The 22,840-nt window shown below is 40.2% G+C and overlaps 1 pseudogene; it reads left to right on the top strand.

The window, feature by feature from the left end:
- Positions 1-22,200: 22,200 nt before the first annotated feature.
- On the top strand, positions 22,201-22,300 carry LOC127077270 (uncharacterized; annotated as a pseudogene).
- Positions 22,301-22,840: the final 540 nt, after the last annotated feature.

Here is a 22,840-nt window from a genome sequence, read left to right as displayed (position 1 = left end):
GTAATTGCTTTTATATGTTTTAAAATCCTTCTCCTATGCCTAAGGGAGAAGTGAACATTGTTTGGGCATTTTCAAATCGATCATTAATAAAATTAATTCTATTCATCGACATCTATGATGTTTGTTTTTACTTTTTGGTTTATCCTGAAAATGGTAATCACAAAAAACATAAATAAATAATATAATTGTCCATCTGCATAATATTTGGTCATAAATTCACTTCTCTAAAAACAAAATATCCAATCATTATGCAGGTTGGTTTCTAACCCCATTGAATACAATGATCCTTCTCCTTCTCCAAATTTTGAATTCCCTATGTTTGAGGCCGAAGAGGAAAGTGATGTAGAAGTGAGTGATGAATTATCTCGTCTTCTTGAGCAAGATGAAAAGACCATTCAGCCATTCGAAGAGCAGATTGAGCTAGTCAACTTGGGTTCTGAGGATGATGTGAAGGAAGTCAAGATTGGGTCTCGCCTATGTCCAGATGTCAAGAAGGGGTTGATGGATCTTCTTCGAGATTATTTAGATGTGTTTGCTTGGTCCTATCAAGACATGTCTGGTTTGGATTCTGAGATTATGGAGCATAGATTACCGTTGAAGCCAGAATGTCTGTCAGTCAAGCAGAAGTTGAGAAGAACGCATCCTGATATGGCTGTGAAGATCAAGGAGGAATTGCAGAAGCAGATTGATGTCGGTTTCCTTGTGACCGCTGAGTATCCGCAATGGGTGGCCAATATTGTGCCTGTGCCGAAGAAAGATGGAAAAGTCTGCATGTGTGTCGACTATAGAGATTTGAATAAAGCCAATCCGAAAGATGATTTCCCTCTGCCACACATTGATATGTTGGTAGACAATACTGCTAAATTCAAAGTCTTTTCATTTATGGATGGATTTTCCAAATATAATTAGATCAAGATGGCACCCGAAGATATGGAGAATACCACATTCATTACACCTTAGGGAACATTCTATTATAGAGTGATACCTTTTGGTCTAAAGAATGCTAGTGCAACTTACCAAAGAGCAATGCCTACTCTTTTTCATGATATGATGCATAAAGAGATTAAAGTTTATGTCAATGACATGATTGCTAAATCAATTGATGAATAGGAACATGTTGAGCATTTGTTGAAGCTATTCCAGCGATTGAGGAAGTATAAACTCCGCTTGAATCCCAATAAATGTACTTTTGGTGTTCGTTCTGGTAAGTTGTTGGGATTTATTGTTAGCGAGAAGGGTATTGAAGTTGATCCTTCCAAGGTCAAAGCAATACAAGAGATGCCTGCACCCAAACCTGAGAAGCAAGTCAGGGGTTTTCTCGGTCGTTTGAATTATATTTCCAGGTTCATTTCCCACATGACTGCCACATGTGCGCCTATATTCAAGCTTCTTCGGAAAGATCAGTCGTGTGATTGGACCGAAGACTTCCAGAAAGCTTTTGACAGTATCAAGGAATATATGCTTGAACCTCCGATTTTGTATCCACCTGTTGAAGGAAGACCGTTGATCATGTATTTGAATGTGCTCGAAGATAGTATGGGTTGTGTCCTTGGTAAGCAAGATGAGACTGGAAAGAAAGAATTTGTGATTAACTACCTCAGTAAGAAGTTCACCGACTGTGAGACTCAGTATTCTATGCTTGAGAAAACTTGTTGCGCATTAGCTTGGACTGCTAAGCGTCTGCGTCAGTATATGTTTAATCATACCACTTGGTTGATATCCAAAATGGATCCAATCAAGTATATATTTGAGAAGCCTGCTTTAACTGGGAGGATTGCCCGTTGGCAGATGTTGTTATCAGAGTATGATATCGAATATCGATCTCAGAAAGCAATTAAAGGTAGTATCTTGGCTGACCATTTGGCTCACCAACCAATTGAAGATTACCAGTCAGTGCAGTATGATTTTCCAGATAAAGAGATTTTGTACTTGAAAATGAAGGATTGTGATGAACCATTGCTTGAAGAAGGGCCAGAAGCTGGTTCCCGTTGGGGTATGGTATTTGATGGAGTTGTTAACCAATCTGGTAATGGCATTGGAGCAGTGATCATTACCCCTAAAGGCACACATCTACCATTTACAACTAAATTGACTTTCAAGTGTACAAACAACATGGCAGAATATGAAGCTTGCATTATGGGGCTTGAAGAGTCCATGAATCTCAGAATCAAGTATTTAGATGTCTTTGGAGATTCAGCTTTGGTTGTGAATCAAATCAAAGGTGAATGAGATACAAATCAACCCGGTTTAATACCATATAGAGATTATGCGAGGAGGATTTCAACTTTCTTTACAAAGGTTGAGTTTCATCATATCCCTCGAGATGAAAACCGGATGCCAGATGCTCTTGCAACGTTGGCATCAATGATTATGGTAAAGTATTGGAATGAAGTTCCCAATTTGTCTGTAATGCGTCTTGATAGGCCAACTCATGTGTTTGCTATTGAAGAGATCAAAGACGAGAAGTCGTGGTATTACGACATCAAATGTTTCCTCCAAAGTCAGATTTACCCGCCTGGGGCATCTTTGAAAGATAAGAAGACTTTGAGAAGATTAGCCGGTAATTTCTACTTGAATGGTGATATAATGTACAAGAGAAACTTTGACATGGTTTTGCTCAGATGCGTGGATAGACACGAAGCAAACTTGTTGATGATTGAAGTGCATGAAGTTTCCTTTGGTACTCATTCCAATGGACATGCAATGGCGAAGAAGATGTTGCGAGCAGGTTACTATTGGCTGACAATGGAATCTGACTGTTGCAAATTTGTGAAGAAATGCCACAAGTGTCAAATTTATACTGATAAGATTCATGTTCCTCCGACACTTTTGAATGTTATCTCTTCCCCATGGCCCTTCTCCTTGTGGGGAATCGATATGATTGGGATGATTGAGCCCAAAGCTTCAAATGGACATCGTTTTATTTTGGTGGCAATTGACTACTTCACAAAATGGGTTGAAGCGGCATCGTACACAAATGTAACCAAGCAAGTTGTTGTAAGGTTTATCAAGAATCAGATCATATATCGTTATGGTGTGTCAAGTAAGATCATTACTGATAATGGATCGAACTTGAATAACAATATGATGGAAGCTCTTCGTAAAGACTTCAAGATTGCACATCATAATTCTTCTTCCTACAGACCCAAGATGAATGGAGCTGTTGAAGCTGTGAATAAGAATATTAAGAAGATTATTCAGAAGATGGTTGTCACGTACAAGGATTGGCATGAGATGCTCCCGTTTGCTTTGCATGGGTATCGTACATTCGTCCGCACTTCAACAGGGGCAACCCCTTTCTCATTTGTGTATAGTATGGAAGAAGTGCTCCCCGTAGAGGTTGAGATTCCTTCTTTACGTGTGCTCATGGAAGCCAAGTTGACTGAGGATGAATGGTGTCAGACCAGGTTTGATCAGCTGAATTTGATTGAAGAGAAGAGATTGACTGCCATGTGTCATGGTCAGTTATATCAGCAGAGAATGAAGAAAGCTTTTGATAAGAAGGTCAAACCTCGTGTGTTCAGAGAAGGTGACCTTGTGCTCAAGAAGATCTTGTCATTCAAACCAGATTCTAGGGGAAAGTGGACTCCCAATTAAGAAGGCCCATATGGTGTTAAGAGAGCCTTTTCAGGTGGTGCTTTGATTCTTACAACTATGGATGGTGAATAGTTCACTCGTCCCGTGAACGCAAATGCAGTCAAGAAATACTTCGCCTAAAAAGAAAAGAACAACTCGCTAAGTTGAAAACCCGAAAGGGCGGCTTAGGCAAAAAAGAGTGTCTCGGTGGATTGAAAACCCGAAAGGGCAGTCCAGGAAAAAGTTAGAGACATAAAAACAGAAAAAAGATTTCCCGATAAGTTGAGTACCCCACCTTGGGGCAACTTATGCAAAAATTAGGGATTATGGCAAGTAATTGCAGTCTATTGATCGTCCAATTTTGGAAACTTTGTTGAGCACAAGGGTTGACGTTGATTCATCATCCCAGCAGCGGTCAAGAGCAGAGGGATATCGAGAGTTGGTAGAAGGACTAAGGATCATTTGTATTCAATGTAACCCTTTTCCATGTAAATTACCATTTTCAACTTTGTAAAAATCTATGGAGTCTTGTTATTTACAGATTAGCATCCCATTAAATAAAGTTGAACTTTTGTCCAATTATTTCTACTCTTATTTACTTCAGCCAATAGTTTAATTCTTTTTATGATCATTTTGAAAATTTAAAATTTTAATCAAAATCTTTTCTTAAAGCATATAAAAACAAGAAATTTTCAAAGCAAATTAAAAAGGAAGTATCAACAGCACTTCAAAAGAGCAGCAAGTCCTTAAGTGCGAAACATCAGAGGTTCCCCAAGTAGTTAACCCTTCGGGTGTTCCTAGTTGTTTGTGTTGTTCCGGTTCCCCTACGGAGTGTTTGTTCCCTATCGGAGTTCCGATTCTTTTTCCCAGATAAGTTGGTTGATTCAGTACCTTGCGGCGTGTTATTTCCCCGACAGTGTTTCTGTATTCCCCAACAGGATTGATCTTCAGCAGAGTAAGATCTTTCTCTAGTAGATTGCATTGGTTTCCCCACCAGTCGCCATCTGACTCGTTCCCAGTCAGAGTTCCCTCCTGGTTTCTGAGCATCTATTTGTGTTTATCTTCTGTATGGTTGTCTCCCATTTGATATGGTGTTGACCTAAAATTCCTTGCAGACTCGATAGTTTCGTCTCTCCTCAGCAGATCTCCTCCCTTGGCTAGGTTTGGGCCTTTGGTTTGTTGATTTCTCTGTTCTCCGACAGTTGTCTCCCTCTTTTATGGATTGACCATGATTTGTACCGATGATTCAATTTCTTTGCGACACCTTTGTATCCTTTGTGATCGTTTTGTCAGCATAATCATCATATATATATATATATATATATATATATATATATATATATATATATACATATATATATATATATATATATATATATATATATATATATATATATATATATATATATATATATATATATATATAATACGCATCATCATATTTGATTAACTTGTTTATTTGAGATTCTTATTCTCTGTATGGAGGTACTTTATCCCCATACAAATTTCGGTGTCTGTCCTCCCTCAATTGTAGAGCGTCAACCCCTTAGGCAGAAAGACTTTAACCTTTCTCCTCTTCCCCATTGAGATTGTTTCCTCATGGATGATTATTATTTTAGTTTCCTTTCCAGTTGTTTATCTGGATGGAATCACTCCCCTTGAGTTATATCCTCATTGGGTTGAGTCTTGATTGATTGTTTCTTTCTAGCTCTTACCTAGATAGATGCTTCGAGTTTCCTATGAGTTGATTGTCCAGTAACTGGTAATATTTTTCTTAGTTTGCAGTTTGTTACTTCTTGCCCAATACCCGACAAAAGTACCCCTATTTTTCTTCTCAGTAGAGTCCCTAGTGGATCTATTCCTCAGAAAGCATATCCTTGATATGTTCATCCTAACCGGTGACATATATCTTTCTCTCCCCAGCCTGAGTTTATCCTTGACATGTTCATCCTAACAGATGACAAATATTCTCACCTTTGGTATTCTACCTGTAGGTGTTTAATTGGCTGCATTATATGGTAAAACACTAATGTCTTGACTGATGTCATGACATGCATATGTGACTACATTGTAGTTACTGCAGGACTAGCTAACACAGGATTATTGAATGCTGTGACATTCATACCTGTCAACAAATACTAAGGAACAGAAGTTCTGTTAGAACTTAGTATTCATTTGCAGTCTGGTTATCAAGGAAGAACCAGACCTGGCATAAGGCCTACTGACTGAATGTCAAACTGGATGTTGTGACATTCATCATTGACAGCAGCTACTGAAGATTAGGCAGAGTGGTGTTCTGCTATACTTCAGCATAAAACTTAGTTTGTTCTTCAAGAGAATAACAGAACTAACTTAAGGCCAAATGTATAAATGTTAAGTTGGACACTTTGACATTTATTAATGTAAGCTGTTACTGTAGTATGGTCATTTTGATCAGGTACAGATCAGCAAATTTGTACAGTCTGTTTTCTGGAAAAACAGACTCAGCATATGGACCTTGATGTCAAGCTGAATGTCGTGACATTCATTCCTGACAGCATATGCTAAATTGTAGGTTGTTCAGTTTTCTGTTTCAGCTTTTTCTCAGGCTATTCTTTAGGGATTCAACAGCTGAGAGAAAATCCAGGAAATCAACAACCAAGCTACATTCAATGAACCTAACAAATAGCCTATTTGTTAGCAACCTAAATGTTGAATTTGAGGGAACTTGTGTGACCTAAAATTCAGGACAATACAGGTGCAAAAGCCCAGGTGCTGCAATATAAAAAGGAAGGCATTCCTTCATTCAGTTTCGGGGATTTTGAGGCGTGAAGATTTAGTGTGTCCATCATACTTCACTGCTGTATTTTGTGAGTCTTGTATTAGACGTATCTTGTAAGCCAAGCCATTATCAAGTAGATGATTGCTTTGGCATAGGGTGTTCATTGAGTTGTAAGTGTTGTGTCACTCAAAGCTTTTAAGCGTGAGTGCTGTGTATCTTGATTTAAGCTGTGAAGCATAATCAAGAGTTGTTTTTGAAGTGTGACTTCAAAGTGTCTTTAATATCACTGAGGTGATTGAGGGGGAGTGAGTAGGAACTCTGATCTTAGGTTAAGATTGAAATTGCATTGGGTAGGGATTAAGTGATAAGTTGTAAACGGGTGAGTTTAGCTTTGAATTGATACTACTAATAGTGGATTTCCTCCCTGGCTTGGTAGCCCCCAGATGTAGGTCATGTTGGACTGAACTGGGTGAACAATTACTTGTGTTATTTACTGCACTTACTGTTAAGTTCTGCATAATCCCTGTCTGTGCAGAATTGGATGTCATAACAATCAGTGTGACATCCAAAGTCTGATAACTAGAATTTCAATTGGCATCAGAGCAGGCACCCTGCCTGTGAAGTTCTGGGTGAGATCTAGGGAAGTTACTTTCTAGTACCATGGATAAGGATTTAGGACACTCAAACAGACCACCCATGTTGGATGGATCTAATTATGATGACTGGAAGCCTCGTATGATAGCCTTCTTAAGGTCTCTAGACAGCAAAGTCTGGAGAGCTGTCAACAAGGGATGGGAACATCCAACGAGGACTGATGAAGATGGAGTCAGTGTGCAGATTCCTGAAGAAGATTGGGACAAGGAACAAGAGGCATTAGCTCTTGGAAATTCCAAAGCCTTGAATGCTCTGTTCAATGGAATCACTAAGAACATCTTCAGGCTGGTGCACCATTGTGAACTAGCTAAGGAAGTTTGGGATACCCTCAAGGTAACTCATGAAGGTACTTCCAAGGTGAAGATGTCCAAACTTCAGATGTTGACAACCAAGTTTGAAAATCTGAGGATGAAAGAGGATGAGACTATTCATGACTTTCACATGAATATTCTTGAAATTGCAAACACCTCTGGTGGACTAGGTGAGAAAATGACTGAAGAGAAACTTGTAAGAAAGATTCTCAGGTCCTTGCCTAAGAGGTTTGCTATGAAGGTCACTGCCATAGAGGAGGCTCAGGACATCAGCAATATGAAGGTAGATGAGCTCATTGGTTCTCTCCAAACCTTTGAAATGGGCTTAGGTGAGTATGCTGAGAAGAAGAAAAGCATAGCCTTTACATCTAATGCTGAAGAGGAGTCAGAAGAAGGATATACTGGAGGTGATGAAAGTATATCAGAAGCCTTAGCCATGCTTGGGAGGCAATTCAACAAGTTCATGAAGAAGATTGATCAAAGAGGTAGACCTAATGTCAAGAACATCCCGTCTGACATTAAGAAAAGATCAACTTCTGAGGAGAAATTCAACCATGGGAAGGGAATCCAGTGTCATGGTTGTGAAGGGTATGGACACGTCAGAGCTGAATGTCCTACTTACCTCAAATTGCAAAATAAGGGGCTAGCTATCACATGGTCTGAAGGAGAATCTGCCAAACATGTTACTGCACTAACCAGTGTGTGTGTCTCTGAAGATGACACAAGTGCAGATGAGCTGACATTTGATGAACTTGCTGCAGCATATAAGAAGCTGTGTACCACCAGTGCAGAAGTGCGTGCACAAGGAGAAAAGCAGAAGAAACACATCAAGGAACTGGAAGATGAGAGACAGAAGCAACCGTCTGCCATAGAGGGGCTAAATGATGAGATAGCCCTGCTGACCTCCAAGCTGAACCAGATGACCAAATCCATCAGAATGATGAATAAGGGAACTGACACCTTGGAAGAAATTCTAAAAGTGGGACAGCAGTCTGGAACCAAATCTGGGCTAGGATTTGGAAAAAGAGCTGAACACAAACGCCCAAAGGCTAGAGTTCAGAAGGTCAAGCAGATGTCAAAGCCAATGTCGCAACATCGAGGAGCTAGGATGAATGATCATCAGAAGAGGAAATACCAGAATTGGAGGTGTCACCACTGTGGCAGGCTTGGACATATAAAAGCCTTCTGCTACTGGATTCATGGTTTCCCTAACAGAGCCTCACATGTCAGACCTAAGCATAAAACACGTAAGCGATGTGTTCCCATTAAGAAGCAACAATGGTATGCTAGGATAGCACACACTGCCCTAAGGGCTTCTTCCAGAGAAGACTGGTACTTTGACAGTGGATGCTCAAGACATATGACTGGTATGGAAAATCTACTGGTAGATATTCAACCTCACACTACCAGCTATGTGACTTTTGGTGATGGTGCCAAAGGAAAAATAAGAGGTGTGGGCAAACTGGACTGTTCTGGAGTGCCAAAACTGAACAATGTGCTGTTAGTAAGAGGACTAACTGCAAACCTCATCAGCATAAGTCAGCTGTGTGATCAAGGTTTTCATGTTCAGTTTACTAAGGAGTTGTGCATTGTAACAAATGGTGACAATCAGGAAGTTATGAGAGGAACCAGGTCCAAAGACAACTGCTACCTGTGGGAACCTGATCTCTCTAACTTTTCCACAACATGCTCCTCAGCCAAGGAAGAACAGGAGGTGAAGCTGTGGCATAGAAGACTTGGACATCTCCACTTACGGGGAATGAAGAAGATCATATCCAAGGAAGCAGTCAGAGGAATACCAAAGCTTCTGATTGATGAAGGAAGAGTCTGTGGAGAATGCCAAGTGGGCAAGCAAACCAAGATGTCACACCCGAAGCTGGGACATTCCACAACCTCCAGAGTTCTGGAACTGTTGCACATGGACCTAATGGGACCTATGCAGGTTGAAAGTCTTGGTGGGAAGAAGTATGCTTACGTGGTGGTTGATGACCATTCCAGATACACGTGGATAAGCTTCATCAGAGAGAAGTCAGATACATTTGATGTCTTCAAAGATCTGTGCATAAGACTTCAAAGGGAAAAGGACAGTTGTGTGGTCCGGATTAGAAGTGATCATGGTACTGAATTCAAGAATTCCAAGTTTGATGAGTTTTGCTCATCTGAAGGAATAAGCCATGAGTTCTCCTCCCCTATAACTCCTCAGCATAATGGAATAGTTGAAAGAAAAAATAGAACTATTCAAGAATCTGCCAGAGCAATGATTCATGCAAAGAAGCTCCCTATGCACTTTTGGGCTGAAGCAATGAATACTGCGTGCTATGTGCACAACAGAGTCACCTTGAGAAAAGGAACCTCCTCCACTCTGTATGAAATATGGAAGGGCAGAAAACCCACTGTGAAGTACTTTCATATTTTTGGAAGTAAATGCTACATTCTCACAGATCGTGAACAGAGAAGGAAGCTAGATCCCAAAAGTGATGAAGGCGTATTTCTGGGATACTCCACTAACAGCAGAGCCTACAGAGTGTTCAACTACAGGACCAATGTCCTGATGGAGTCCATAAATGTCATTGTGGATGATAAAGAGGAAGGAACCGATGTCATGGAGGATGTTGAAACATTCCTTGACAGTCCAACTGACAGTCCAGTCAAGTCTGAAGAAGTACAGGAACCTTCTCCTGAATGTGAAGTAGAGGCACCCACCAAAGTGCCATCTATCAGAATTCAGAAAGACCACCCTAAGGATCTTATCATAGGGGATCCCACCAGTGGTGTAACTACCAGGTCAAGAGGAATAAACTCAAATTCCTGCTTTGTTTCCAAGGTTGAACCAAAGAATGTGAAAGAAGCCCTGACTGATGAATACTGGATCATTGCCATGCAAGAGGAACTCGAGCAGTTCACAAGACATGAAGTATGGGAGCTGGTTCCAAGACCTGAAGGGTCCAACATCATTGGTACCAAGTGGATCTACAAAAACAAATCTGATGAGAAAGGAGAGATTACTAGAAATAAAGCAAGACTAGTAGCTCAAGGATACACTCAAGTTGAAGGAGTAGACTTTGATGAGACATTTGCTCCTGTGGCTAGACTTGAGTCCATCAGATTGCTGTTGGGGGTAGCATGCATCCTGAAGTTTAAGCTATTCCAAATGGATGTGAAGAGTGCATTCTTGAATGGCTACCTGAATGAAGAAGTCTATGTGGAACAACCCAAAGGGTTCTGTGATCCTAACCAACCTGAGCATGTATACAAGTTGAAGAAAGCCTTGTACGGGTTGAAGCAAGCACCCAGAGCTTGGTATGAAAGGTTAACCGAATTTCTGACCACAAATGGATACAGAAAGGGGGGCATAGACAAAACCTTGTTTGTGAAGGATGAAGAAGGCAAAATCATGATAGCTCAAATCTATGTTGATGATATAGTCTTTGGTGGAATGTCAGAACAAATGGTTAACAAATTTGTTCACCAGATGCAGTCTGAGTTTGAAATGAGTCTAGTGGGAGAACTGACCTATTTCCTTGGAATGCAAGTAAACCAAATGGAGGACTATATGTTTCTCTCCCAAAGCAAGTATGCCAAGAACATAGTTAAGAAGTTTGGTATGGATAATGCCAGGCACAAGAGGACTCCTGCTCCTACTCATCTGAAGTTAACCAAAGATGATGGAGGACCTAGTGTCGATCAATGCCTCTACAGAAGCATGATAGGTAGTCTGCTGTATCTAACTGCAAGTAGACCTGACATTTCTTATGCAGTTGGAGTGTGTGCCAGATACCAAGCAGAGCCCAAGGTGAGCCACTGATCGCTCGACTGTGCGAGTCGAGAATGGGATACAAACTGCAAGTGCACAGTTCTATCGCGTAGTTTTAAAAGATATCGATCCCACAGGGACTTATGAATCGATGTACCGTTATCTAAGGTTACTACGTAAATCTAAGGTGAAAATGTTTGATTGTTTGGGGAAAAGGGAGCTAAGAGCTAAACTAATATCTAGATTAAATATTAATAAAACGGATATCGGTATGTGGTTCGTCAAAACTAGGGAATCAATTCCTTGTCGGTCTCTCGGTTTTAAAATAAATCGTTTCGACTAACTTTATTGGTTAAAGGTTTTATCTCAAACTCTCGCTCTGTTGAAGAAACCATGATCTTATGTTAATGTTGCTGTCACTTATAATTAAGTCAAAAATCATATTTTGAAAACAATAAACTTGCAGAAACTCTTTTTAAGAAAATACTGACCGTTTTAAACACCCTTATCTCAAACTTTCGCTCTGTTGACTTAGGTTATACAATTAAATCTAAATGCTTAACTCTCGTCCTCACATTCAACCTTTAAAAATACTTTTTGGAAAAAGGTCAGAATTTAATTAATTCTAAAACTTGCTCTCGCCCTGAGATAGATTTAATGACTAACTTACACTGTCCAGTTAAAACCTCAAACTCTCGCTCTGTTGGTTTCAACTTCTTTATGTCTTTTACCTTTGTAAAAAATCTTGTTATTAAACCTGTAAGTTAAGACCGTAAAAAGATTGATTCTAATTTTAAGTTTGAATAGACCGACTTAGTTTTGATCCCTCTTTCTGCTTACTTTACATACCGATACCTAGGCAAATTAGCCAGACATGCTTACTAAATAATAATTAATATCATGCATACACAGACTCATTTCAGGCAGGCAATGCAAATAAACAATAGAATAAAGCATAAAAATTAAATAACAATTAAAGAACCTGAATGCGTAATACAATGGTCTTGAACACTCCACCACAAGCCGGTAGGATTTGTTCTTCGATTCTTCAATTAAACAGTAAATTAAATCAAGGAAATAAAAAAACTCGAATATAACGTAAGGTTAAATCCGGTATAAAGTTGCCCAGTAGTTTCCGGTGTAGAAACTACTACGCGAAAAATATCTAAAAGCTAAGAACGGGGGAAAATAAATTGCAAGGGAAAAAGAAAACAAAGCTTGCAAAATAAAATAAATAAAATGGACGATGCTGGAAAGGAAGAAAAATAAGCAAAGGCGTGAAAAAAATAAATTTGGCAGAGCTTCCGCAAAACTGAGCGTGCAAAAACTGTGTAACTTTTGGTTTGTGAGACGGCTATTTATAATGGCCTTGGTAGCAGCATTCCGTTTCTCTCCTTCTTCAGCGTGGCTATATCCACGGCGTGCATATAGGAGACCAATTCCTTAACGTTATTCTTCAAGTCCTTCTGAGGGCGATACTTGCGCCACAAAGGTAGTGGGGTTGCGTGACGCTCGTCACGCTATGTGTGACGTCCGTCACAAGGCTCCTTCGCGTGACGCTCGTCACGCGTCCTGTGACGTCCGTCACAGGCACAGCATTGGTGACTTGTGCGCTTTGGGCTGGGCTTTGGCCTTTGGTTCCTTTTCTCTCCTTTTTGTTGCTTTTTACACCTCCTTTTCTTCCCTTTTTCACTTTTGCTTCAAAATGGGTACCTGATATAAATAGAAGAGAAATACTGCATAATATCTGATAAAATGGGATAAATTAGTGTAAATGATAAAATAATTTAATTGAATTAAGTCTTAAAAAGCGATATAATTTCGTGTTATCAAACTCCCCCATACTTAAATCTTTGCTTGTCCTCAAGCAAAATTCAGTATAGAACTTGTTAAAAGTTTTAGCCGGATGAAATTTTAAAGCACACATCAATTCGTACTAGGTTGCCAATGGGTTTTTGTTTAGGAGGATTTGAGTTAAATCTTGACATCAACAACTACCGTTACAACTTAGATAACCCTACCTTATGCCAATCAGTTCAAGTACCCTATGATAGCTATCCTGGTTCCTTTAGTCTTATTTTGCCCGTTTTCATTCTAGCGAAATCACATTAAGCCCTTTATCCTTTCGCGCACATAGTGGAGTAACCGGTTAGTGTCTATGATCCGCTTTTAGCTAGAAGTTCTGGTACATAAGTCGGATAACTTCATTATTCAGTCCATTGCAAATTGCGGGGGATCGAACCGTAGTCCGCCCTACCAAGTTCAGTACCAGATTCCTACTGAACCAATTCATAATGGATCTTTCGTATTGTGCTTTTGCATGATTTGCAACCTTTAGATTAAATGATCCGGTAAGGGTCACCTAATTTAATTATCTTAGGTTACTTTGGGGATCATTCACTTATATTCATCGGCTCTCCACGTAGTTTGCTATTAAGATGGTGCTGACTTCTGTATAAACTACTTGGGGTTGCCATAGAACTAAAAGTTCGAGGAATCGGTATGATAGGTACTTATCCTGATCTAACATATTGAGGTTCTCAGAGCGTTGTTATGGTAATGATTTTGTTTTGATTTCACTCAAATTTTATAAAGTAGGCGACCTTTATACTTATTGGGTGTGTTAAAATTTTTGTTATGGCTCAAGAAAGTTGAGGGAAATAGATAATAGAAACTTTTTCACATTCAGGACTTAACTTAAAAAAAATTTTGTTTTTATAAGGAAATAACAATGAAAAGGGAGAGTACAAACTTGAAACAAAGATGGGAATGGAAAGAATAATTTCCCCCCCATACTTGAACTAAACATAGTCCTCGATGTTTGAAGGGAAAGAAATACAAAATGGAAAGGAAAAAGAAAAAAATACAACTAAGGCTGCCTTCCACCTCTGGTTCTTGGTCCTGGTGATCTTTGACGTATGTCTAAGCTGTCGAATCTGCTAAACAACTCAGTAAACCGCTGGTCGGTTATGGCATTCCGAGCGTCCTGTTGCTGTTGCATTTGACGCATCATCTGCATCATCTCTGTATTCTGTGCCTGCATTCCATCGATAGCATCCATAATGTCATCGTTGGTCGCAGGCCTTCGTCGTCGACGACGTTGGGAGGATGGGCCGGCTGCATTACTGGAAGGGTTGAGCGGGACTGACGGTTGTTCTGGCGGATGATCGCCTTGTTCCATTTCTTCAAACTCATCTGTTTGTTGGTTTGTTTGTGAAGGCTCGGTGGTTTCAGGAGCGCTAAGATCGTAGAGGTGGCGGTTCGGGTTTGTGACATCGGTTAGGGTGGTATTGGGTAGCACAACACTTGGGACTGCTTGGTTGTTCACCATCAGATAATAGCCTCCGCCTACTCTGTTTTTAATCAGGCGGCTGGAGCGACAATAGCCGATATCCATAGACAGGGGTGGAAGGGATTCTAAAGTTTGGAGTTTATCCCCTAGGTTCAGGCCAAGTGCTATGGAGGTTATTAATCCGCCAATTATGAATGGTTGCCGGCCTCTAGCACATAAGGTGCGGATATGATGAAGGAGAAAAGAGGCGGCGTTTACCGTAGTATCCGATTCGAAAACGCACTGGAGGAAAAAGAGTTCTTTTGAGTTGACCTTACTGTTGTTTGGTCTTCCAAAGAGTGTGTTTTGCAGGATACGGAGAAAATAACGGATGGTGGGGTTATGGATGTGGGAGAGAAGGAGTTCTTCCCAGTTGTTGGTATTTATACCGGAAATTTTCTTAAAAAGGTCGAAAACTAGAACTGTGTTCCAGTTTGAGGTTGGGGGAATTCTGGCATGGAGCAGACCTTCTGTGGGAAATTGTAGCATGGCACTCAATTGGCGTTGGGTTAGAGAGTACTCGGTGTTAAACATACGGAAGGTTGCTGTACCGGTTAGGAATTCACCTTCACCGGCGGGAGTGGTGTAGTCGTAAGAGCTTAGGAATTCTAAGGTTAGGGAAGGATAGGTGGGTTGGTTATGGGTGCAAAGGAAGGTTAAATCGGCTCTACGGAGCATCCACTCGATACCGTGGAGTAAGCCCAATTGTTGTAAACAAGTTAAATCGGGGTACCTGGTGGGAGCGACGCCTCGCTGTTGGAAGCGCTCGAATTGCTCTTGCTGATAGTTGTCATCTCCGGATCGGAAGATGATATTTCCGAAGTTTTGACTTCCCGCCATTGTGATAGATTTTTGAATGAGTGATTTGGAAAGGAAAAGAAGTGTATATTTGATATGAGAGAGTTGTTTGTGGTGAAAGAAGGAAGTTTGGAGGGTATTTATAGGTAAAATGTGGGAGGTGAAAAGAAAGAGTGGTTGAAAAGTAATTAATTGTGGTAAATGAAAAATGAATGGGGAATGTAAAAAGGTGGGGGGTGTAACGTTCGTCTCCAACGGCTCCCTAACGTTCACATATCTGAGAGGCGTTACGCTCGTCACAAGGTTGTGACGCTCGTAACAGGCACTAAGTGTGCCGCCCGTCACGGGTGGTGTGACGCTCGTCACACCTCCTTTTGGAAAGGCTTAGTAGCGCTTCACAGAATCACTTGGTAGCGTAATTAAATATTTTATTCTGCTTATGAACGTTTTAGTCTGTAGCTTAATTTAGTATGCATGCTTACTTGCTTTGTATAATAATAATAATAAGTAATAACCGTAGAGCATAATAGGCATTGCAAAATAAATTAACTAAACAGCTTCAATAAAAAGGATCATAATGTATTACAGGAAGGGAAAATAATAAAATGAAATAGAAATAAACATGAATTCAAATAACATTAATGAAAAAATCTAGCCTAAAACTAAATAACTTAGAATGAAGAAATAACTAAATTCCATCTATCTTCGGATCTCTGGCCGGAGGAGTAAAAGAGTTAACATGATGCCGTAACATACGTAACTGACTTGCCGTGCTGCTCATGTGTTCTAGGACTGCAAGTCTCAAGCTGTGGAAATCTTCCCTGAGGGCGTTTTGTTCTGACATCAAGGCTTCAATGACGGTTTTAATATCTGTTCCTGGCATATGATGTCGGAGATCAGGCATGGCTGATTCTTCGGTCAGGACAGGCTGAGGAGGAGGATCAATATCATGGTAGCCGGATGGAGTCTGAGGGTCAGATTCAGCAAGAGAGGTATGGTCAATATAGTGCTCATAGTCATCACAAATCTCATAATCCTGGATGGATTCAGTGGATCCAGCAGGAGTTGGGGTTTCATTCAGGTTATAGAGCCAGTTCCTTTGGTTATGAACACTAGTCCTAGGATCGGGCAGGGTGAATAGGCAGAGAACCTGGTTATCAATAACAAGCTCAAACTCATCAGACCCTATGTTTGCTATAAACATAGTGTTGAAGAGGAAAGGTATACTCATAGTGGTAATGCCACAAAAAGGGTTCAGGTCAAGCATAGGCTGACGTAGTCCAATAGCATTACCTATCATAGTTATCAGGCCGCCTATTCTAATGGGTGCTCTCTCATCCTGGATAAGGTGGTCCAAATTAGCTAACATAAAAGTAGCACCGTTTACTGGACGGTTCTGGGAAGCACAAAATATGATGAAGAGTTCATCACGTGAAACTGAAGTACTATTTGGCTTCTTCCCAAATAAAGTGTGGGTCAGGATCTTATGGAAATAGCGAAAAGCCGGGTTATGTATGTTTCCAGAGAGAAACTCATGTTCTTCGGGCTCATCATTTCCAGTCAGCTTACCCCAAAAGTGTTCAAGCTCTCTATATTCAAGAAGTTCTTCCTGGCTTATAGTGAATGTATCAAAGGAGGTAGGAAAACCCAAAAGGTTGGTGAAGTCTCTAGTATTAAATTGGTACTCCATATTGAACATTCTGAACTGGATAAAACCTCTGGTAATTCCTTTTCCATGGCTAGGTAGATAGATTAATGAACTAAGGAATTCTAGTGTGAGCCTCCGGTAGGTGGTGAAAGGTCTCAGGATAGGGGAGGTCTCCCATCCTATCTGATTCAGCAAAAACAGGACACTCTGTCTCAGTCCAAGGGCAGTCATAGCCCAATCATCAGCATATAAACTAGGTAGCATCTCCCTAGTGGCTAGTTCTTCAAACCTTCGTTTCTGAGCCATTCCTCTGAACTTGATACCCATACGGTCAGAATGTCCCATCTGGTTAGTGTTAACTAGAGAAAAGAAAACATGAGTTTAAGTCAGGATTTGGCCAAATGCCGAAAGAAGAATAGAATTATTATTATAATATATAGATATATTTTTTTTTCTTTTTGAATAAATCAATAATGAATACTAAATAGAAATTAAAAGAATAATTAAGAGAAAAATAGAGGAATGATAATAATAGTAAAATAATAAAATAACAGATTAATTTGTGGGTTGTCTCCCACTAAGCGCTTTGTTTAAATGTCGCAAGCTCGACAAAGAAACTGTTAAATATAGTCTATGAGTCCTGGGGGCGTTTCGTCTAAGTGTAGAATTTGCGAATCCTCGTTGGTTTCCGCATAGTGATAATGTTTCAGACGTTGCCCGTTTACGGTGAACGGTTCTGTAGATTGTCCTTTAATTTCTACCGCTCCACTGGGAAAGATTTTAGTGATATGGAAAGGTCCTGACCATCTGGATCGTAGTTTTCCCGGGAATAATTTTAGTCTGGAGTTAAATAAGAGTACTGCGTCGCCTTGCTTGAAGATTTTCCTTGATATACGCTTATCATGCCATTGTTTTGTTCTTTCTTTATAGATTTTGGCATTTTCATAGGCGTCTCTTCTGAGTTCCTCTAGTTCGTTTATGTCAAGGATTCTCTTTTCACCGGCGGTTTTATAATTCAAATTTAAATTTCTAATAGCCCAATAGGCTTTGTGTTCTAATTCTACCGGGAGGTGACAGGATTTTCCATAAATGAGCTTAAATGGGGTCGTCCCTATGGGAGTTTTATAAGCAGTTCGGTATGCCCATAAAGCTTCTGGTAATTTCAATGACCAATCTTTCCTTGAAGTGGCGACCGTTTTTTCTAATATTTGCTTGATTTCTCTGTTAGATACTTCCACTTGTCCACTGGTTTGAGGGTGGTAAGGTGTTGCTATCCTATGTCTCACTCCATATTTAAGTAGTAGTTTTTCGAGTATCTTGGATATAAAGTGCGATCCACCATCACTGACTACTATCCTTGGGATGCCAAATCTCGGAAATATTATATTTTTAAAGAGTCTAGTTACTACTCGGGTGTCATTAGTTGGAGAAGCTATAGCTTCGATCCACTTTGATACGTAGTCAACCGCCACGAGTATGTACTTGTTACCGAAGGAGGATGGAAACGGTCCCATGAAGTCTATTCCCCACACGTCAAAAATCTCTACTTCCAAAATACCTTTTTGTGGCATCTCGTCACGTCTAGATATGTTTCCCGTGCGTTGACATCTGTCACACTCCTTAATAGCCGCATGTACGTCCTTCCATATAGTTGGCCAATAAAAGCCAGCTTGTAGGATTTTAGAACAGGTCTTGGATGTACTTGTGTGTCCACCATAAGGCGCGGAGTGACAGTGTTGGATTATATTTTCTACCTCTTCTTCGGGTACACATCGACGGAAAATACCATCGGGACCTCTTTTGAAAAGTAAGGGATCATCCCAGTAATAGTGTTTTATGTCATGGAAGAATCTTTTCTTCTGCTGGTAAGATAAAGTAGGTGGAACTATTCCGGCAGCTAAATAATTGACTAGATCAGCGTACCATGGTATGGCAGATATAGCTAAGGTGGTTTCTACTTGCATGTCGGAGTTGTTCTCTTCCAAAGTAGCTATGAGTTTGTCATACGAGAAATCATCATTAATGGATGTTCTTTCTGGTTTAAGGTTCTCAAGTCTAGAGAGGTGGTCTGCTACTACGTTCTCAGTTCCTTTCTTGTCCTTGATTTCTAAGTCGAATTCTTGTAGTAACAAGATCCATCTTAGGAGTCTAGGTTTAGCATCCTTTTTTGTTAGAAGGTACCTGATAGCAGCGTGATCAGTGTAAACTATTATTTTGGCTCCTACCAAGTAAGAACGAAATTTATCTAGCGCAAATACTACTGCTAGGAGTTCTTTCTCGGTTGTGGCATAATTCATCTGTGCTTCATCCAGGGTTCTGCTAGCGTAATATATAACATGAAGCTTTTTATCCTTTCTTTGTCCTAAAACAGCACCTACAGCATAATCACTGGCATCGCACATTATTTCGAATGGTTCATTCCAGTCCGGTGTCTGCATAATGGGTGCGGAGATCAATGCTTGTTTAAGAGTTTGAAATGCTTTTAAACAGTTATCGTCGAATATGAATTCAGCATCTTTCATTAATAGTCCGGTTAAAGGTTTAGTTATCTTAGAGAAGTCTTTGATGAATCGTCGGTAGAAACCGGCGTGTCCTAAAAAACTTCGTACTTCTCTCACGGTTCTTGGGGGTTGAAGATTTTCGATTACCTCTATTTTGGCTTTGTCTACTTCAATTCCTCTGTTCGAGATGATGTGTCCTAAAACAATTCCTTCTTGTACCATAAAGTGGCACTTTTCCCAATTAAGTACTAAGTTTACTTTTACACATCGTTCAAGAACTCTTTCCAGGTTTTCAAGGCATTCTTCGAAACTTTGTCCGTATACAGAAAAGTCATCCATGAATACTTCCATGATGTTTTCGAGAAAGTCGGCGAAAATTGCCATCATGCATCTTTGAAAAGTTGCAGGGGCATTACACAGACCAAACGGCATTCGTCTATACGCGAAGGTACCAAAAGGGCATGTGAATGTTGTCTTTTCTTGGTCATCAGGGTGAATTGGTATTTGAAAGAAGCCTGAATAACCGTCCAAATAACAGAAATGTGAATGTTTAGCTAGTCGTTCTAACATTTGGTCAATGAATGGTAAAGGGAAATGATCTTTTCGGGTTGCTTTGTTTAGTTTCCTATAATCAATGCACATTCTCCATCCCGATTCGATTCGTTTAGTTATAGTTTCTCCTTTTTCGTTTTCAATAACGGTTATGCCTCCTTTCTTTGGTACAACGTGTACGGGACTGACCCATTTGCTATCAGATATAGGATATATAATACCTGCTTCTAATAACTTGGTTATTTCTTTCTTTACTACCTCACTTAGGATCGGATTTAGTCTTCTCTGGTGTTCCCTAGAGGTTTTACCGTCTTCTTCTAACATGATGCGATGCATACAAATAGAAGGGCTTATTCCTTTAAGATCGGTTATGTGGTATCCTAGTGCGGTTGGATATTTTCTTAAGATATGTAGGAGTTTTTCTGTTTCGAGTCTTCCTAGATCTGCATTGACTATCACAGGTCGTTCAAGTTCTAAGTCTAGGAATTCATATCTCAGATTTTTAGGAAGTGTTTTCAAATCAGGGGTTGGTTTGTTAAGACACTGCGTAGGATCTGGTGTTATTGCTAAGCATTGTTTAGATTTGTCTTCTAAAAGATAGTCTGATGATTTGTCTTCTCCTGACTCTGCTTCTTTTATGCATTCATCGATGATATCCATGAAGTAACATGTATCTTCTATTGCAGGTGCTTTCAAGAATTTGGAAAGAATGAATTCAATTTTCTCTTCACCTACTTCGAAGGTGAGTCTTCCTCGTTTTACGTCTATGATTGCACCGGCAGTTGCTAAGAATGGTCTTCCTAGTATAATAGGTGTAGTATCATCTTCTCTAATATCCATAATTGTGAAGTCAGTGGGGATGTAAAACTGACCTATGCGTACGGGAACGTTCTCAAGGATTCCTACAGGATATTTGATGGAACGATCTGCTAGTTGTACAGACATCTTGGTCGGTCTTAATTCTCCCATTTCCAGTCTCTTACATATGGATAAAGGCATAACGCTAATTCCGGCTCCTAAATCGCATAAGGCTTTGTCGATGACAAATTTTCCTATGTGACAGGGTATAGAGAAGCTACCTGGATCCTTGAGTTTAGGGGGCATGTTTTGGATTATAGCGCTACATTCGGCAGGGAGTGTAACGGTTTCACTATCCTCAAGTTTCCTTTTATTAGAAAGAATTTCTTTTAAGAATTTAGCATATGAGGGCATCTGCGTAATAGCTTCGGTAAATGGAATTGTAACGTTTAATTGCTTAAGGAGATCAACAAATTTTCTAAATTGACCTACATCTTTGGTTTTAACAAGCCTTTGAGGGTAAGGTATAGGTGGTTTGTAAGGTGGTGGAGGTACATAAGGTTCCTTCTTTTCTAGGGTATCCTTATTACTCTCTTCCTTTTCCTTAGGTTCACTTTCCTCAGTAGATTTCTTAGGGCTTTGGTTTTCTATCCTTGGATCAGACGGTCCTTCCACTTCCGTTCCACTTCTTAATATAATTGCATGAGCTTGGCTTCTCGGATTAGGTTGGGGCTGTCCAGGGAATGTACCAGTTGGTGCAGCAGTAGGTGCTTGTTGTTGAGCTACTTGAGATATTTGGGTTTCTAACATTTTGTTATGGGTAGCCAAGGCATCTACTTTGCTTGCTAGTTGTTTAAGTTGTTCGCCAGTGTGTATGTTCTGGTTTAAGAAATCTTTATTGGTTTGTTGTTGGGAAGCTATAAAGTTTTCCATCATGATTTCCAAGTTGGATTTTCTAGGGGTATTATTGTTAGGATTTGGTTTCTGGTACCCCGGAGGTATAGATGGGGTTTGATTCGGAGACTGTCCAGGTGCGTATAAAGCATTATTACTCTTATATGAAAAGTTTGGATGATTCTTCCAATTTGGGTTATAGGTATTCGAATAGGGGCTTCCTTGAGCATAGTTTACTTGCTCTGTTTGGATTCCAGTCAAGAGTTGACATTCCGCAGGAGTGTGGCCTTGGATTCCACAGACCTCGCAATTCTGAGCTATAGCAACCACGGCGGTTGGTGGTGATACATTTAAACTTTCAATCTTCTGGACCAAAGCATCCACTTTTGCATTGACGTGATCAAGGTTACTTATCTCGTACATGCCAGTTTTCGGTTGAGGTTTTTCCACTGTTGTTCGTTCGGTTCCCCACTGATAGTGGTTTTGGGCCATGCTCTCGATAAGCTGGTAAGCATCAGCATAAGGTTTGTTCATTAATGCACCACCTGCAGCGGCGTCTATTGTTAACCTTGTATTGTATAAGAGACCATTATAAAATGTGTGAATTACTAACCAGTCTTCCAAACCATGGTGTGGGCAAAGTCTCATCATGTCTTTGTATCTTTCCCATGCTTCGAAAAGAGACTCGTTGTCTTTCTGTTTAAATCCGTTTATCTGGGCTCTTAACATAGCTGTTTTGCTTGGCGGAAAATATCGGGCAAGGAAAACTTTCTTCAACTCGTTCCATGTGGTGACTGAGTTGGAAGGTAGAGATTGAAGCCATCTTCTAGCGCTATCTCTTAATGAGAAAGGAAAAAGACGAAGTCGAATTGCCTCTGAAGTGACACCATTAGCTTTAACAGTATCAGCATATTGAACAAATACGGATAAATGAAGGTTTGGATCTTCGGTAAGATTTCCAGAGAATTGGTTCTGTTGCACAGCCTGCAGCAGCGAAGGTTTAAGTTCAAAGTTGTTTGCTTCGATTGCGGGCGGAGCAATACTTGAATGCGGTTCATCTTGCGATGGAGCGGCGTAATCTCTAAGAGCACGAGCTGGTTCTGCCATCTCGGTTAAAGAAGGAAAAATGTTTTTGATATCAGGAAGGTTTATAGGAGGGAGATTGTTTTCAGCACGATATTCCCGAATTCGTCGTAAGACTCGGAGATATAGTTCGATATCGTTGATTCGTAAATAGAGCGGTTCGCCTTGAGAGCGAGTGC

The sequence above is a fragment of the Lathyrus oleraceus genome, chromosome 4 (genome assembly GCF_024323335.1).
Source record: "Lathyrus oleraceus cultivar Zhongwan6 chromosome 4, CAAS_Psat_ZW6_1.0, whole genome shotgun sequence".
NCBI lineage: Eukaryota > Viridiplantae > Streptophyta > Magnoliopsida > Fabales > Fabaceae > Lathyrus > Lathyrus oleraceus.
The sequence above is the reverse complement of the archived record's forward strand: the minus strand, read 5'-3'. Positions and strand labels throughout refer to the sequence as shown.